This window comes from Theropithecus gelada, chromosome 9 (assembly GCF_003255815.1).
Source record: "Theropithecus gelada isolate Dixy chromosome 9, Tgel_1.0, whole genome shotgun sequence".
NCBI lineage: Eukaryota > Metazoa > Chordata > Mammalia > Primates > Cercopithecidae > Theropithecus > Theropithecus gelada.
This window is the reverse complement of record NC_037677.1, coordinates 54,270,383-54,288,543: the sequence shown is the minus strand read 5'-3', so window position 1 is coordinate 54,288,543 and position 18,161 is coordinate 54,270,383. Positions and strand designations below refer to the sequence as shown.

The 18,161-nt window shown below is 43.4% G+C and overlaps 1 long non-coding RNA gene across 2 annotated transcripts in view; it reads right to left on the bottom strand.

Annotated features, from left to right (window-relative positions):
* Positions 1-1,083: 1,083 nt before the first annotated feature.
* LOC112631532 overlaps positions 1,084-18,161 on the bottom strand; it is a 25,323-nt gene continuing 8,245 nt past the window's right edge. Inside the window, exons 2-5 of one of the 2 annotated variants that reach the window (XR_003121146.1) lie at positions 14,339-14,490; positions 9,139-9,223; positions 5,680-5,869; positions 1,084-1,498 (exon numbers count right to left, since the gene is read on the bottom strand). This is a non-coding gene — a long non-coding RNA (uncharacterized LOC112631532). The remainder of the gene's footprint in view (positions 1,499-5,679; positions 5,870-9,138; positions 9,224-14,338; positions 14,491-18,161) is intronic. The other variant, XR_003121145.1, reaches the window with a different exon arrangement.

Genomic DNA, 18,161 nt, shown 5'->3' with positions numbered 1-18,161 from the left:
CAGATATAAAAATTTTAATCAAAATATGAGCAACCCTAACCCAGCAATACATTAGAAGGATATATCATGTTACAGTGGGTTTTTCCAAGAATTTTTTCAGGTCATGTGATTTCAGTGGATTTTTCTTATATTCTTTTTTTGAGATGGAGTCTTAAGTTCTTAGGTTCACGCCATTCTCCTGCCTCAACCGCCCGAGTAGCTGGGACTACAGGTGCCCACCACCATGCCCAGCTAATTTTTGTATTATTTTTAGTAGAGATGAGGTTTCACCATGTTGGCCAGGCTGGTCTCAAACTCCTGACCTCAAGTGATTCACCCCCCTTGGCCTCTCAAAATGCTGGGAATACAGGAGTGAGCCACCAGGCCTGGCCTTATATTCTTTAATAGAAAAAAATCCACTGAAATCACATGACAGGAAAAAAATCATGATTCTAGCAATCACTGAAAAAAGCACTTAACTCAAAACCTATACAAAGGGGAGATACAAAGCTGCACTAGGAACCAAAGGGGCTCTTCTGGCAGAAATTTATTAATATAAGCTAAAGATCACGTCGAATTTAGGAAATTCAGACAATGACGCCATCTCTCATTGTTCTGATTCCATATAGAGTGTTACTGGCAGTTTTCAGCTAATGCAGTAAAGTAAAAAAGATGAAGGAATAGGATTGTATAGAAATACTGCCATCTTTGGTAGCTGAGGTAATTAGGTATATATGAAACCTGACAAATCAAAGTTCTAGAATTTTTATTCACATTTACAAGGTATGTTTCATAACATTAAAGAAAAAAATTTTTCTTCATTATCCAAAAGTAACTCTTAGTAATTTAGTGAATGTAAACCCTGTTCATGTTTTTGTATTTTTTCCATATGTGACTGGATATATATATGGAAGAATAATCATTACTTGCTGCTTTATCCTTTATTTTCATGATTATCGTATTATCAAACTATTCAATAACTTGATTTTTTATAAACAGTATGTCCCAGAACACTCACACAATTACACAGATCAAGCCTTTTCTTTCTTTTTAAGCTGCCTGTATCCCTGCATATACCACGAACACAGTGCAAAGGGGAAGGCCTTGCATGCTGGCTTTTCCCCATCTCAGGCTTGTCCATTTCAGAATACTGAGGAGGAGATGCAGAAGGATGAGGAAATAATGCCGATCTACATTGAGAAGGGCCATTATCTGTGTCACCTGGATACTCTAAATCACAGCTTAGTTTCCTTTTAATTCATAAGGCTACAGAGTTATTTGCGCCATCATGTTAATTGGGAATCCCCTGTGTCTCCACGGAAGAGTGGCCAGTTCCACCAGTAGAACTTCCTGGGCACAAGAAGTTCTGCTCAGGGTCATCATTGGGAGATTCCACCTGGTTTCCCTGGATTCTTGTAAATGGGTGGCCTTTGGCAAAGGAATCATGCAGTTTCCCGGCAGCAAACATTGTATGTCTCTCTCTAGGTGGTAGTCTGGCTCTTTTATTTTGAAACCAGTTCTGAAGAGAAAGAATAGTTTGTTAATTCAATCTGTTTGTTAAGTTATATCGTACAATGCATTTCCACAATGTAGGAGAATTTTACAGTTAAGCTTAGTCTCAGGATGATCACTGGCTTGTTTCCTGACTTGAATAAGACACAAATAATGAAAGCAATCCTTTGTGGGGCCACACATTATGGGGGTTATAAATTGTGCACAATTCCAAAATCTCAACTGCCTCATAGTTGCAGTGGCCCTTTTGTACATGCAAACCCGGACCTTTCAAAATCTCCCAGCAACCTGTTTGCAATCCTCCGCATTTGGAAAGAACAGACTTCCAGCCTTTCCCTAACTTACTTATTTTACTCAAGCTGACCTACCAGGAAAAACTTACGATTCAATATCCTCTAAATTATACTCTTAAATTCACTGTATTCAAATGCTATACATAGAACAAGCAAGAGTTGGCCAGGCACAGTGGCTCACGCCTGTAATCCCAGCTCTTTGGGAGGCGGAGGTGGGTGGATCACAAGATCAGGAGTTCAAGACCAGCCTGGCCAACATGGTGAGACCCCGTCTCCACTAAAAAAAAATATAAAAAGTAGCTGGGCATAGTGGCGTGTGCCTGTAATCCCAGCTACTCGGGAGGCTGAGGCAGGAGACTTGCTTGAACCCAGGAAGCAGAGGTTGCAGTGAGCCGAGATTGTGCCACTGCACTCTGGCATGGGTGGCAGAGCAAGACTCTGTCTCAAAAAAAAAAAAAAAAAAAGAACAAGCAAGAGTTTGTAATAACTTGGACAAGGCATTTTATATGTGACTCTAAGCATTCCATTTAACACCTCTAGTCTTCATTCTTTTCCCTTCCCCATAAAGAGAGGATAATTATACATGCCAACCCTAATCCCTAGGGGTTTGGGGAAGGGAGAAATGATCAACATTGTTTTAGACTCTCCATCCTAATAAGCTCTGGTTGTGGTAGGGCGCCTAGAGCCCTACCATACAGGTAAGGATGCATGGGGGTCTTTTAATATTTGATCCCTCCTGGAACCCCTCTGTCTGCAAGTTCAGAATTGCTTTAGGTTAATAGCACTTAAAGTTAGAAAGATCTCTGATCCAAACCTATAATGACTGCTTAAAACAAAGTTGTGTGCCAGGCGTGGTGGCTCATGCCTGTAATCCCAGCACTTTGGGAGGCTGAGGCGGGCAGATCACCTGAGGTCAGGAGTTTGAGACCAGCCTGGCCAACATGGGGAAACCCCATCTCTACTAAAAATACAAAAATTAGCTGGGCATCATGGCACACACCTGTAATCTCAGCTATTCAGGAGGTGGGGGAGGAGAATCCCTTGAACCCGGGAGGCAGAAGCTGCAGTGAGCTGAGATTGTGCCGCTGCACTCCAGCCTGGGCAACAGAGTGAGACTCCACCTCAAAATAAATAGATAAGAAATAAATAAAATTGCGACCATGCACAATAAACCTGGCACCTCCAAACATACTCATTTTCTTCTCACAACACCATCACAACATAATTATACATATTTTACGGAAAGATAAGGTACAAGTCAACTTGCGCCTCTAGAAGTCAGACGTTATACAGCCATTAGGAGGTAGATCTCATGAGGACCCAACCAAAAGACAAGAGCTCACTGTCTCATGACAGAGCCTCCTGTGGCCCTCCCCTCAACCAGGCTTGCTTCCTGATTACGTCATAGGCACTTTCCTTAAGCACATGCAGGTCAGTTCAATTCAGTGTAATTTGACCAGCCATTATCTATGAACTTCCTTTTAGGAATCTATCCGTTTGACAAGTAGGAAGGATAAAAAATAATTAAAAAGCAGTTTTGACCATGAGCAACCCAACTGTCACAAAGTTAGAAATGTAAATAAATGAACAGTATAAGAACGTTTACTTAAATGTTTGACCAAGTCCAGGAGAAATGGCTTATGCTGTAATCCCAGCACTTTGGGAGGCTGAGGCGGGAGGATTCCTTGAAACCAGGAGTTTGAACCCAGGCTAGGCCATATGGCAAAACCCCATTTCTACATTTAAAAAAAAAAAAAAAATAGCCAGGCATCATGGCCTGTGGTCCCAACCACTCAGGAGGCTGAGGTGGGATCACTTAAGCCCAGGGAGTCGATGCTGCAATGAGCCATGATTGCACCACTGCACTCCAGCCTGGGCAAGAGTGAGACCCTGTCTCTTAAAAAAAAAAAAAAAAAAAAAAAAATCGACCAGTCTTTCCATTTCTATCCTGGTTATTTATTTGGATTTTCTACTTATTTGCAGGAAAGCATTGGTTTGAATTTCCCTTGAAATGTTTTCAGTTCACGGAACAGAGTGAGATGGAGTCTCACTCTGTCACCCAGGCTGAAGTGCAGTGGCACCATCTCAGCTCACTGCAACCTCTGCCTCCCAGGTTCAAGCGATTCTCCTGCCTCAGCTTCCTGAATAACTGGGATTACAGGTGTCTGCCACCACTTCTAGCTAATTTTTGTATTTTTGTAGAGATGGGGTTTCACCATGTTGGCCAGGCTGGTCTCGAACTCCTAACCTCAGGTGATCCACCCACCTTGGCCTCCCAAAGTGCTGGGATTACAGGCCTGAGCCACCATGCCTGGCCTACTTCACAAAATTTTTATAAAAATTTCATTATGCAATATTTGCCTACACTTTTATTTTATTCTCCAAAGCTGCTTATATTCTTTGTTTTCACTAACACAATTTTGTCCATCTGTCAAGCAACTAATATATTCAATAGTCAATGGATAATCACAGAAGAGAAATATGAAAGTCTCCTTAAATGTGTATATATAATCTATCAGGGGATTAGAGAAAAGATTGTGTATGTAAATAATATAAATTCAAATACAATAAGATGTTGTGCTTTAACAATTTACAACAATCATACCAGAAAATCCCCAAACAAAATACTGGTTCATGCAATAAATGTGTATGAAGCAACTGCTGATGCTGTGGGGTTCTATGCCAAGTCCCGCGACACTATCAAGCCAATTTATTCCTCCTGCACTTCAGACTTGCATGCTGAACTTTTTACTTACTCTTTGAAGTAAGTAAACCTCTTGGAGGTTTAATTGGCACACCAAACTTAACATGTCCAAAGTAAAACTCCAAATGTCTGACACAAAACTGCTCTTCTCCCAAGCTCCCCTGTTAGTTAAAGGCATCTCCAATCTTCCATTTCCTCAAGCTAAAACTTTGGAGCTATCCTTACCTCTGGCCTGCTCACTGCATCCCCAATAGCTCGGCAAACTATAAGCAGCTCCACCTTTAAAAATTAAAGGTCTTCCCAGTTCTCTAATTCCACAGCCAGCACCCTTGTCAAAACCATCACTGTCTCTATCCTGGAGAATTACAATAATAGCTTTTTCTTTTTTTTGAAACAGAGTATCGCTCTGTTGTCCAGGCTGGAGTGCAGTGGCCTGATGTTGACTCATTGCAACCTCCACCTCCTCTACCTCGGCCTCCCAAGTAGCTGGGATTACAGGCACGTGCCATCACACCCGGCTAATTTTTATATTTTTGGTAGAGGCAGGGTTTCACCATGTTGGCCAGGCTGGTCTGGAACTCTTGACCTCAGGTGATCCACTCACTGTGGCCTCCCAAGGTGCTGGGATTATAGGTGTGAGCCACCACAGCCAGCCTACAATAGCTTAACTGGACACTCGTCCCAAATTTGCCTCACAATAGTCTATTTTTCCATAAAATGCATACATAATATATTCACACCCACACTGAGATGAAAAACAACAACAACAAAAAAAAAGCTCTTTTTTTTTTTTTTTTGAGAATCTCACTCTGTGGCCCAGGCTGGAGTACAGTGGTGCGATGGCCCACTGCAACCTCTGCCTCCGAGGTTCAAGGGATTCTCCTGCCTCTGCCTCCCAAGTAGCTGGGATTACCGGCACATGCCAACATGCCTGGCTAATTTTTGTATTTTTGGTAGAGACGGGGTTTTGCCATGTTGGCCAGGCTGGTCTTGAACTCCTGGCCTCAAGTGATCTGCCTGCCTCAGCCTCCCAACATGCTGGGATTACAGGCGTGAGCCACTGCACCCTGCCTAAAAAAATCACTTTGTGCTACGTGATAAAATGCTATTAAACTTTTTCATGCTTCTTTACATTTTCCATATTAACTATAAAAAGATATACTCATGCAAAGCTTTTAATATTTTACTTACATCAATTACAAACACGGGACAAGAGATTGTCCAGCCAGTTTTTCCCTGGTTGTAAAATTAGGATAAGGATTCTGTGCAAATGACTGCTGAAGCACACTCAGCTTATCCTTGGTAAATTTATGCCATGGTTTTACACTTCCTCTTCCCCGTCTTCTTGTTCTTCCTTCATTATGACTGTCAATGGGAGATCCTGAAAAATGTACAAACAGAAAGAGAAACGCATTGGAGAATACTAGTAGTGTCCAGAGTGCGGGAAAAAAAAGGTCAGTCATTGGCTATTTCATAAAACTTTTTTAAAGTGGAGCCCAATCTCATACCCGTACATAACAATAAAATTACTAATGAGATTAGCCAAGTGTAGTGGCTCAAGCCTGTAATCTCCTTGACTCAGGAGGCTGAGATGGGAGGATTGTTTGAGGCCAGGAGTTCAAGATCAGCTTAGGCAAGATAGCAAGACCCCATCTCTAAAAAATAAAAACTTAGCCAGGCATAGTGGTGCATGCCTGCAATCCCAGCTACTTGGTAGGCTAAGAGGCGAAAGGATTGTTTGAGCCCAGAAGTTCAAGACTGCAGTGAGTCATGATTGTGCCACTGTACTCCAGCCTGGGCATCAGAGCAAGGCCCTGTCAAAAAAAAAAAAAAAATAGGCCGGGCGCGGTGGCTCAAGCCTGTAATCCCAGCACTTTGGGAGGCTGAGACGGGCGGATCACAAGGTCAGGAGATCGAGACCATCCTGGCTAACACGGTGAAACCCCGTCTCTACTAAAAAATACAAAAAACTAGCCGGGCGAGGTGGCGGGCGCCTGTGGTCCCAGCTACTCGGGAGGCTGAGGCAGGAGAATGGCGTGAACCCGGGAGGCGGAGCTTGCAGTGAGCTGAGATCCGGCCACTGCACTCCAGCCTGGGCGACAGAGCCAGACTCAGTCTCAAAAAAAAAAAAAAAAAAATAGTTAAAATAAAAAATTTTAAAAGTTAGCTGGGCATGGTGGCACATACCTGTTAACCTAGCTGCTTGGGAGGCTGAGATGGGAGGATCATTTGAGCAAGCCCAGGAGGTCAAGGCTGCAGTGAGCCATGATCACACCACTGCACTCCATCCAGCCTGGGTGACAGAGTGAGACCCTGTCTCAAAAAAAAAAATTTTTTTTAATTAAGATACAAAGTTATCCTGTGTTCCTAGATTAGAAGAACTAATATTGTTAAGATGTCTATACTACCCAAAGTGATCTACAGCTTTAATGCAATTCCTATTTTTAAAATCCCAAAGACATGTTTTGCAGAATAGAAAATTTAATCCCAAAAGGTATATGGAATCTCAAGGTATCCTAAATAGACAAAACAATCTTTAAAAAGGAGAACACAGTTGAAGGTCTCACACCTCCTGATTCCAAAGCTTACTACAAAGCTACAGTGAAACAATGTGGTACTAGTGGAAGTACAAGTGTATATATATTCTGTAGATATTTTCTTGAGGTTACCATTGCAATTACTGTTTGGTACTAGCACAAAGGCAGGCATGTAGAACAGTGGGATAGACTAGACAGCTCAGAAATAAATCCTCACAAACATGGTCAAATGATTCACAAGGGTGTCAAGACCATTCACTGGGGAAAGGACATTCTTTTCAACAAACAGTGCTGGGGAAACTGGGTATCTACATGCAATATAATCAGGTTGTACCCTAACCTTACACCATACACAAAAGTTAACTCAAAATGGCTCAAAGACCTAAACGCAAGAGCTAAAAGTATAAAATTCTAAAAGAAAGCAGAAGGGAAAAGCAACCTGACTTTGGATTTGGCATGAGTTCTTGGATATGACACCAAAAACGCAAATAACAAGAGAATAGGACTGCACCAAAATTGAAAACTTCTGTGCAAAGGATGCAATGAACAGAGTGAAAAGGCAGTCTGTGGAATGGAAGTAAATATTTGCAAATCATGTCTCACAAGGGGTTAATATAAAGACATATCAAGAAACTACAACCCAACAACAAACAAAAAAAACCCTGATTTTAAAATGGGCAAAGGACTCGAACAGATATTCCTCCAAAGAAGGTATATGAATGGCCCTTAAGCACATAAAAAATGTTCATCATCACTAATCATTAGGGAAATGAAAAAAAAAAAGTCAAATCCACAGTGATACATCATCTCACCCCATTAGCATAGGATGGCTCATGTCAAAAAAAAAAAAAAGAGAGAAAACACACACACACACAAAACCAGTAAGTGTTCTCAAGGATGTAAAGAAATTGGAGTCCCTGAACCCTGGAAATGTAAAATGGTGTGGCCATATAAGGCACAGTGGCTCATGCTTGTATTGTAATCCCAGCACTTTGGGAGGCCGAGGTGGGCAAAACACCTGAGGTCAGGAGTTCAGGACCAGCCTGGCCAACATGGCGAAATCCCGTCTCTACTAAAAATACGCCACTGCATTCCAACCTGGGTGACAGAGTGAGACTCTGTCTAAAAAAAAAAAAAGAAAAGAAAAACAGTCTGATGGTTTCTCAAACAATTAAATGTTATTATATGATTGAGCAATTCCACTTTTGGGTAAATACCCACAATAATTGAAAGCATGGATTTGAACAGCGATGTATACACCTGTGTTCGTAGCAGCGTATTGTTTCCAATAGCCATGACTCAATATAAAATGTTCCCAACATTTCTCAAAAGCAAATGTGCACATCTAACACTCATAGCCTCTGGAGCCTGCCTACCTGTATTGTTGGGTTTTTTTGTTTTGTTTTGTTTTTTGAGATGATGTCTCCCTCTGTCGTCCAGGCTGGAGTGCAGTGGCAGGATCTTGGCTCACTGCAAGCTCTGCCTCCCCGGGTTCACTTCATTCTCCTGCCTCAGCCTCCCGAGTAGCTGGGACTACAGGTGCCCGCCACCATGCCCAGCTAACTTTTTTCTTTGTATTTTTTAGTAGAGACAAGCTTTCACCGTGTTAGCCAGGATGGTCTTGATCTCCTGACCTTGTGATCCACCCGCCTCGGCCTCCCAAAGTGCTGGGATTACAGGTGTGACCCACCGTGCCCGGCCCTCTACCTGTGTTTAAATCCTGGCTCTGAGGCTGACAGGCCAGTGTAGCACTGACTGTCACTGGCTGGCCCTCCTGGGCCACTCTCCTTGTCTCTGGCTGCTCTCCAGGCCCTGGGATGGAGGCCATTCCTATGGCATCTTCTTGGAGGACTTCATGTTCTGAAGGCATCACAGCTGAACCATGATTGCTTCCAGGGCTCTTTGATGCAGATTCTCACCTCTGTAACATAGTGATGGGCCCAGTGGACTTTGGGGCCCACTGTATATAGTTGGGGCAGCTTTGACTTCGGTTATTACTCATAAAACACAATGTATTAAGGTACAAGGCACCACTAGAACTAACCGGAGCCTTCTCTCAACTAGGGTTCATCTAGAAAAATAAAGCCAGAATCCCCATACTTTGCAAGTGCACCTTCCCAGAAAACAGGAGTGTCACTTTTCCATATCCCAGGTTTGAAAAGCTCCAAATTATTTCTGAATTTCATGGAATATCAAATCTGTGAACTAAAGGGAAAAAAATGCCCAGGGCCATTTCTACAATTCTTCCAGTATAGCTCTTTTGCTTTGAGGACGTTTTTGTCTTCAGTATTTATACTGTTAACATTTAACCATACAGGAAAGTAGAGGGAAGCGTATAATTAGCCTGATGATCTTATCACTGAAATGTAATATATAGCAATACATGGCCAATTTTATCCCCTTGACACCTCACCCTCAATATTTTGAAGTGAATCTCAGATATGTCATTCACCCAAAAATACACGTCCATATGTATCTCTAAAATATAAAGTCTCTTTTAATGCCATCATGGGTTAAGATTTAAATACCTGAGCCTCTAGTAAAGTCCTATCCCCAATTCTACCGTACAGCAACCACACACAATTACTTTGATGACATGAGCTGTTCCCACTCTATAAGCTAGCACTTTTAAAAGATGAAAGGCCAAGCACGGTGGCTCATGCTTGTAATCCCAGCACTTTGCAAGGCCGAGGTGAGCAGATTGCTTTGAGTTCAGGAGTTTGAGACCAGCCTGGGCAACATAGCAAAACCCTGTCTCTACAAAAAATACAAAAATTAGCCAGGTGTGATGGCGCACGCCTGTGGTCCCAGCTACTTGGGAGGTTGAGGCTGGAGAATATAGCTTTGAGTCCAGGAGACAGAGGTTGCAGTGAGCCAAGATTCCCCAACCCCAGCCTGGGTGACAGAGTAAGACGCTGTCTCAAAAAAAAAAAAAAAAAATGTCCAAACATCTATTAATACAAAACACTAATGCATCAGCTAAGGAGCCTCTTGCAAAAGAAACACGCTTTGGTCTCCACCAAAGAAACTCACCATTGGAAGTTAAGATGAATCTCTAGTCCAAGTTCTGAAAGATAGAGTGATTAACTCTGCAGCAGCAATCATCAAACATAACCGTGAGACGCCCTCCCTACACATACCCTAGACACAGCCCTGCCCCAGACACAGCCCCCCCTAGGCACAGCCCCGCCCCAGGCACACCTAACTTTTCAAATCCCATTCACTCAATGAGCGCCCAGTGAAAACAATTTGCTTATTTAATCCCTACAACACCCTTATAAAGTGCATACTGTCAGATCTCTGAGCCCAAGCCAAGCCATGGCATCCCCTGTGACTTGCACTTTTACGCCCAGATGGCCTGAAGTAACTGAAGAATCACAAAAGAAGTGAAAATGCGCCGCTCCGCCTTAACTGATGACATTTCACCACAAAAGAAGTGAAAATGGCCGGGCGCGGTGGCTCAAGCCTGTAATCCCAGCACTTTGGGAGGCCGAGACGGGCGGATCACGAGTTCAGGAGATCGAGACCATCCTGGCTAACACGGTGAAACCCCATCTCTACTAAAATACAAAAAAAATTAGCCGGGCGAGGTGGCGGGCGCCTGTACTCCCAGCTACTCGGGAGGCTGAGGCAGGAGAATGGCGTGAACCCGGGAGGCAGGGCTTGCAGTGAGCTGAGATCCGGCCACTGCACTCCAGCCTGGGCAACAGAGCCAGACTCCGTCTCAAAAAAAAAAAAAAAAAAAAAAAAAAAGAAGTGAAAATGGCCAGTCCTTGCCTTAAGTAATGACATTACCTAGTGAAAGTCCTTTTCTGGGTTCATTCTGGCTCAAAAAGTTCCCCCACTGAGTACCTTGTGACTCCCACTCCTTCCCACCAGAGAACAACCCCTCTTTGACTGTAATTTTCCTTTACCTACCCAAATCCTATAAAACGGCTCCACCCTTATCTCCCTTGGCTGACTCTCTTTTCGGACTCAGCCTGCCTGCACCCAGGTGATTAAAAAGCTTTATTGCTCACACAAAGCCTGTTTGGTGGTCTCTTCACATGGACACGCATGACATATACTATTTTAATCCTACTTAGACTTGACAACAGCAGGGGCAGAGAGGTTTAGACCACAGAGTGAGCCTCTGACCCAGGCAGTCTGACCTTGAACCTCGTGCCTGTGGCCATCACTTTCATGTTTATAGACTGCACGTTCTGTGAGGATGGAAGTCTGGTCAGGCTCACAGAAGGTCCAAATCACCTGATATATCATTGCTTACAGAATACTGAGATTGGAGGCAGGAGTGACCATAGATTAACACTGAATAAGGACATTAAAAGATATAAAATGAATGTTTTATGAACATTAGACCATTTGCTAATTCATCCTATTCTAAAAACCACCCTATGAAATAGCCAAAACCTCCATATTACAGACAAGGAAACTGTGGGCTTTTCTGTTTTTTTCACAACTCTAGGACATTGTACGTTCCCAAATGTGTGGGGTAAGGTAATAACACTTGAAGGGTTTTTTGTCCTCTAGGTTTGGAAAATGCAGCTCATGCTCGACAACTGTTTTATATTAATCCCTCTTAATTCAGAGTGATACATATATTCTTCGTTCTACTTAAACGAATTGCTACAATTTATGAAAACTCATTACATGGCCGGCCCAAAGAACAGATTTTTCAGACATTCTCTTACCTAAATCTTACAGTGCCTTACGAGGATATATATTATTAGAAAGATGACTACGGAAGCACAAAGAGATTAGCTAATTTACCTGAGGTCAAACTAAGAAGAGGAAAATAACTAGCAGGAATCAAAGCAGATGAAAATAAAGTTTTAATTGGGCAAGGTAATGGCAGACTTGCAGGAAGGAAAGAGTCCCAAATGATTTCAGTTTCTCAGTTCATTCCAGGGTGGATCGTGCCTCTGCAATGAAAAATAAGAAAAAGCAAGAGGAACAACTCATGGTTTTCTTCATTTCCGTGGTTAACATAATCTCCTTTCATCCTGGGACTTCAGCAGGTCCTTTGGAGCAGTGCCAGATGCTTTGGGGTAGTTGAAGGAATATTTCGGTAGCTGGAAGTCTTGGAGAATATCAACGACTGAGAGAGCAGAGCAAACCAAAATTGGATTGGGCCTATGCTGATTTCTTTGGCTTTTTTGTCTTCCTAGTAATTCGTGCCCGCTTTGTGGTTGATTTGTTGTTGTTTATTTTTTGAGACCGAGTCTCGTTCTGTCGCCCAGGCTGGAGTACAGTGGAGAGATCTCAGCAAACTGCTACCTCCGCCTCCCAGGCTCAAGCGATTCTCCTGCTTCAGCCTCCTGAGTCGCTGGGATTACAAGCATGCGCTACCTCACCCGGCTAATTTTTGTATTTTTTTTTTAAAGACCGGGTTTCGCCACTTTGCGGAGGCTGGTCTCAAACTCCTGAGCTCAGGTGATTCGCCCGCCTTGGCTTCCCAAGCGCTGGGATTACAGGCCTGAGCCACCAAGCCCGGCCCACGCTTTATTTTACTCTCAGTACCTTGAACTCACACTAGGTGGCGACCTTCCCCCTCCCCGTCACTTATCAAGCTGCTTCCGAAAAACATTTTTACAAGGGACCTTCACTTTCTTGCTTTTCATTCTTTTCTCAACTCCAATCTCTCTGTTCTCACTGCATTGTTTAGACATCACTGGTAAAAATTAACAAGCCAACTCCTAATTTGCCCGATCTTACGGTTAATCTTCCTCCCTACCTCATTGAACACTGTTGGCCAATCTTTGTTTTCCTTGAAAACTCCCCTACTTCAGATTTTGTTTTTTCTTTTGAGACGGAGTCTTGCTCTGTTGTCCAGGCTGGAGTGCAATGGCGTCATCTCGGCTCACTGCAACCTCCTCCTTCCGGGTTCAAGGGATTCTCCTACCTCAGCCTCACGAGTAGCTGGGATTACAGGCATCTGCCACCACACCCAACTAATTTTTGCTTTTTTAGTAGAGACAGGGCTTCACCATGTTGGCCAGGCTGGTCTCAAACTCCTGACCTCAGGTGATGCGCCCGCCTCAGCCTCCCAAAGTGCTGGGATTACAGGCATGAGCCACAGTGCCTGGCCCAGATTCTTTTTTTTTTTTTTTTTTTTTTTTGAGACGGAGTCTCGCTCTGTCGCCCAGGGTGGAGTGCAGTGGCCAGATCTCAGCTCACTGCAAGCTCCGCCTCCCGGGTTCACGCCATTCTCCTGCCCCAGCCTCCGAAGTAGCTGGGACTACAGGCGTCCGCCACCACGCCCGGCTAGTTTTTTGTATTTTTTTAGTAGAGACGGGGTTTCACCGTGTTAGCCAGGATGGTCTCGATCTCCTGACCTCGTGATCCGCCCGTCTCGGCCTCCCAAAGTGCTGGGATTACAGGCTTGAGCCACCGCGCCCGGCCCCAGATTCTTTATTAAGTTCGGTTTCAGTGGATGCCCGCTGAGTCCTTCATCCTTTTTCAAAATACCTCATAACAGTAAGGGCCCAGTTTGTACTGAGTGCTGTGTATTGAGACCTGCAATGCAGCTGTGAATAGCACAAATGGAGTCTCCGAAAATCAACATTCTGGTGAATTTTTAAAAATACGTAACTCCCAGACCAGGCACGGTGGCTTATGCCTGTAATCCCAGCATTTTGGGAGGCCGAAGCGGGCGGATCACGAGGTCAGGAGTTCGAGACCATCCTGGCCAACACGGTGAAACCCCTTCTCTACTAAAAATGCAAAAATTAGCCAGGGGTGGTGGTGGGTGCCTGTAATCCCAGCTACTTGGGAGGCTGAGGCAGGAGAATCGCTTGAATCTGGGAGGGGGCCGTTGCAGTAAGCCAAGATCACACCATTGCACTCCAGCTGGGGCCACAAGAGCAAGACTCTAAAACAACAACAACAACAACAATAAAACAAAAAACACATAACTCCCAATTATCACTTGCAAAGAAAAGTCAGAACTTATTAGAATGACTGGCAGGGAGTTTCGTGACCATTCAGGCCGGGAGTGGTGGCTCACACATGTAATCCCAGAACTTTGGGAGGCCAAGACAGGTGGATCACTTCAGGTCAAGAGTTCGAGACCAACCTGGTCAACATGGTGAAACCCTGTCTCTACTAAAAATACAAAAATTAGCCAGGCATGGTGGCACGTGCCTGTAATCCCAGCTACTCGGGAGGCTGAGGCATGATAATCACTTGAACCTGGGAAGTGGAGGTTGCAGGGAGCTGAGATAGTGCCACTGCACTCCAGCCTGGGTGACAGAGCAAGACTCTGTTCCCCCAAAAAAATATTTTTAAAAAAAATTTTTTAAAAATTATACTACCATTCAGCTTCGCCTTTGAGACTCTTACCACCTGCGAAATCTTTGTTCTAAATGTTCTAACCAGCCTTGTCCATCTCCAGGTTCTGAGATACTCTCAGCCCTCCTGGCTTCATCTATCTACTTCAGGTGCCGCAGAAGAGTTCCAAATGACTCTGGAAGAAAAACACTTTGACCAAAAGAAAATTATCAACATGGCAATTTGATTTAAATGGTTATCTGGTTAAAATGAAAAAGACATCATTAACAGGTGAGTTTAAGATTCAGTGTTCTATAAAATGATTTTGTTTTCCTTAAGTGTTTTTTGTTTGTTTGTTTGTTTGTTTTCAGGGTTGGGGGCAGGAAATTCCCAGATTTTGGGGACATTTTCTCCATTTTTGGATATAATGAATTTATTATTTATTTCCCCTATTGCTTTTGGAATGTTAAAAGTTCATTTAACTTAAATGTCCAAAAGCATGTTTAGTCCTTGGTTTCCTTATTTCAAAAATGCAGCATTTGCCTTCTTCATGACCAAAAGTGAACATGTTTGATAAAGCTCTTTAACATTACTATTAAGGCATGACACAACCAGCGAATTTAGCAAACCAGTGATTCAGCAAATTGGCTTTCAACACGCTGTTTTGTTGATGATTTTATGTCAATTGCCTATTCAATGAACTTATATTTTCTCAAACTAAATTTCAGCTACTCGTCTGCCTCTTTCATATCACAAAACTTATTTCACTAAATTCTTACGAAAGTAAGAATAACTAACATTTATTACATTTTTACTTTGCACCATTTTTAAACTAACCACTAGCCAGGCCTGGTGGCTCACCTGTAATCCCAGCACTTTGGGAGGCTGAGGCAGGCAGATCGCTTGAGACCAGGAGTTTGAGATCAGCCTGGCCAACATGGCAAAACCCCGTATCTACCCAAAATACAAAAATTAGCCCGGCATAGTGGCACATGCCAGTAATTCCAGCTATTCGGGAGATTGAGGCACGGGAATCACTTGAGCCTGGGAGACAGAAGTTGCAGTGAGCTGAGATCATGCCACTCCCCCAGCCTGGGCAACAGAGTGGGACTCTGTCTTAAAAACAGTAAATAAGCTAACCGCTTTCCAAACATATAAATATATTTTTAAAAAGTGTCATATAGGTCAGATTTCTGCACAAAACCTAATTATCATCACTATCATTATTTGAAGATTTTTAGGAAGGGCAAACACACCCTGGACTCCTCCCTTCTACCACAACACCCTGGTGGACTATCCCTGCCCCCTCATTCATTAATTCAATGCCCTGAGAACATTTCTGTTTGCAATCTTTGAACACAGAATCTCATAAGTGCAAAATAGAAACCTGTATTAAAACATTATTATGCTGCCTCTAGTAAATCCTTATTGATTATTCCGTTGTCTGTCATATGAACTACAGTATGCTCAACCTGAATTTGTCTTGTTCACAGTTGTGTTGACGAAAAGAGTCAAACTCTGTAAAATATTTGAAGAGATTTATTCTGAGCCAAATATGAGTGACCATGGCCTGTGACACAGCCCTGAGGAGGTCCTGAGAACTTATGCCCAAGGTGGTCGGGGTGCAGCTTAGTTTTATACATTTTAGGGAGACATGATACTTCAATCAAGTATATTTAATAAATATGGCCAGGCGCTGTGCCTTATGTCTGTAATCTTGGCACTTTGGGGAGGCCAAGGTTTGCTTAAGACCAGGAGTTCAAGACCAGCCTGGCCAACATGGCAAAACCCTGTCTCTCCTAAAAATACAAAAATTAGCTGGGCATGGTGGCATGCATCTGTGATCCCAGCTACTCAGGAGGCTGAGGCACGAGAATTGATTGAACCCAGGAGGCGGAGGGTGCAATGAGCCAAGACTGCGCCACTGCACTCCAACCTGGGCGACAGAGTAAGATTCTGGTCAAAAAAAAAGAAAGAAAGAAAAGAAAAAAGAAAAAGAAGAAAATACATTGGTTTGGTCCAGAAAGGTGAGACAATTTGAAGCTGCAGGTGGCTGGGGGGGAGGGGGGAGGGGGGCGCTTCCAGCTTATAGATAGATTTAAAATTTTCCTGGTTAACAATTGGTTGAGTTTATCTAAAAACCTGGGATCAACAGAAAGGAATGCCTAGGTTAAGACAAAGGATTGTGGAGACCCACATTCTTATTTACAGAGGAAGCCTTAGGTAGTAGGTTTCAGAGAGAATAGCTTGTAAAATGTTTTTTATCAGACTTAAAGTCTGTGTTGATGTTAATGGCAGAGATGTACAGTGAGGCATGTCTCACTGCCACTTCCCATCATGGTCTGAAACAGTCTCGCAGGTTAAATTTCAAAAAAGCCATGGCTGAGGAGGAAGTACATTCAGATGGTTGGAGGGCCTTAGAATTTTATTTTTGGTTTACAGTCTCCCCCTTCTGGCCAATATTTACCAGGGGAAACATCAAAGGCCATCAAATCTTTTTTTTTTTTTTTTTTTTTTTGAGACGGAGTTTCACTCTTGTTGCCCAGGCTGGAGTGCAGTGGCATGATCTCTGGCTCACCGCAACTTCCACCTGCTGAGTTCCAGCAATTCTCCTGCCTCAGCCTCCCGAGCAGCTGGGATTACAGGCATGTGCCACCACACCCGGCTAATTTTGTATTTTAGTAGAGACGGGGTTTCTCCATGTTGGTCAGGCTGATCTTGAACTCCCAACCTCAGGTGATCTGCTCGCCTCGGCCTCCCAAAGTGCTGAGATTACAGGCGTGAGCCACTGCGCCGGCTGCCATCAAATCTTTGTTTTGTCTCATAGCATTGCCAGGGTGGCATGGCTGCCTGCCCCCCATCCATCCTGTCCCTTGGTGGGACTTCCTATGGCTGAGGGCCTTAAGAGTCAAAAGACTGCACAAGCGCGGTGGCTCACACCTGTAATCCCAGCACTTTGGAAGGATGAGGTGGGCAGATCACCTGAGGTCGGGAATTCAACACCAGCCTGACCAACATGGAGAAACCCCGTCTCTACTTGAAATACAAAATAAGCTGGGCGTGGTGGTGCATACCTGTAATCCCAACTACTTGGGAAGCTGAGGCAGGAGAATCGCTTGAACTCAGGAGGCAGAGGTTGCGGTGGGCCGAGATTGTGCCATTGCATTCCAGCCTGGGCAACAGGAGTGAAACTCTGTCTCAAAAAAAAAAAGGTCAAAAGACTTATAGCCAATTAATTGTTCTAGGCCAGATAGGAAGGATGTGGACAGGCATTCATTACCTCTTAAATTATTATTTTAAGTAAAACGCCAACAAACAAAAAACCAAAAGGCAAAGTTACAACACTGACTTATTTCAACTTCTATATGTTGAGCTACTGTAAGCTTGGTTTTATATACTTATAGCAATTAGCCATATATAACATTGGCATTGTTCTGAAAGAAATATTTTAAATATGTGTGTGTGTGTGTGTGTGTGTGTATATATATATATGAGAGACAGAGAGATTTATGTTCTCAACTCATAAGTGGGATAATTATACCCAGGAGGCTTTGTTATAAGGTATCTTTATCCTGTTAGTAAATATTTTCCTTTAATTTTACAGGAAGCAAAAAATTATTGGCCAGGTGCGGTGGCTCATGCCTGTAATCCCAAAACTTTGGGAGGCCAAAGTGGGTGGATCATCTGAGGTCAGGAGTTTCAGACCAGCCTGACCAACATGGTGAAACCCCATCTCTACTAAAAATACAAAATTAGCCGGGTGAGGTGGTGCATGCCTGTAATCCCAGCTACTTAGGAGGCTAAGCCAAGATCACGCCATTGCACTCCAGCCCAGGTGACAGTGCAAGACTCTGTCTCAAAACAAAC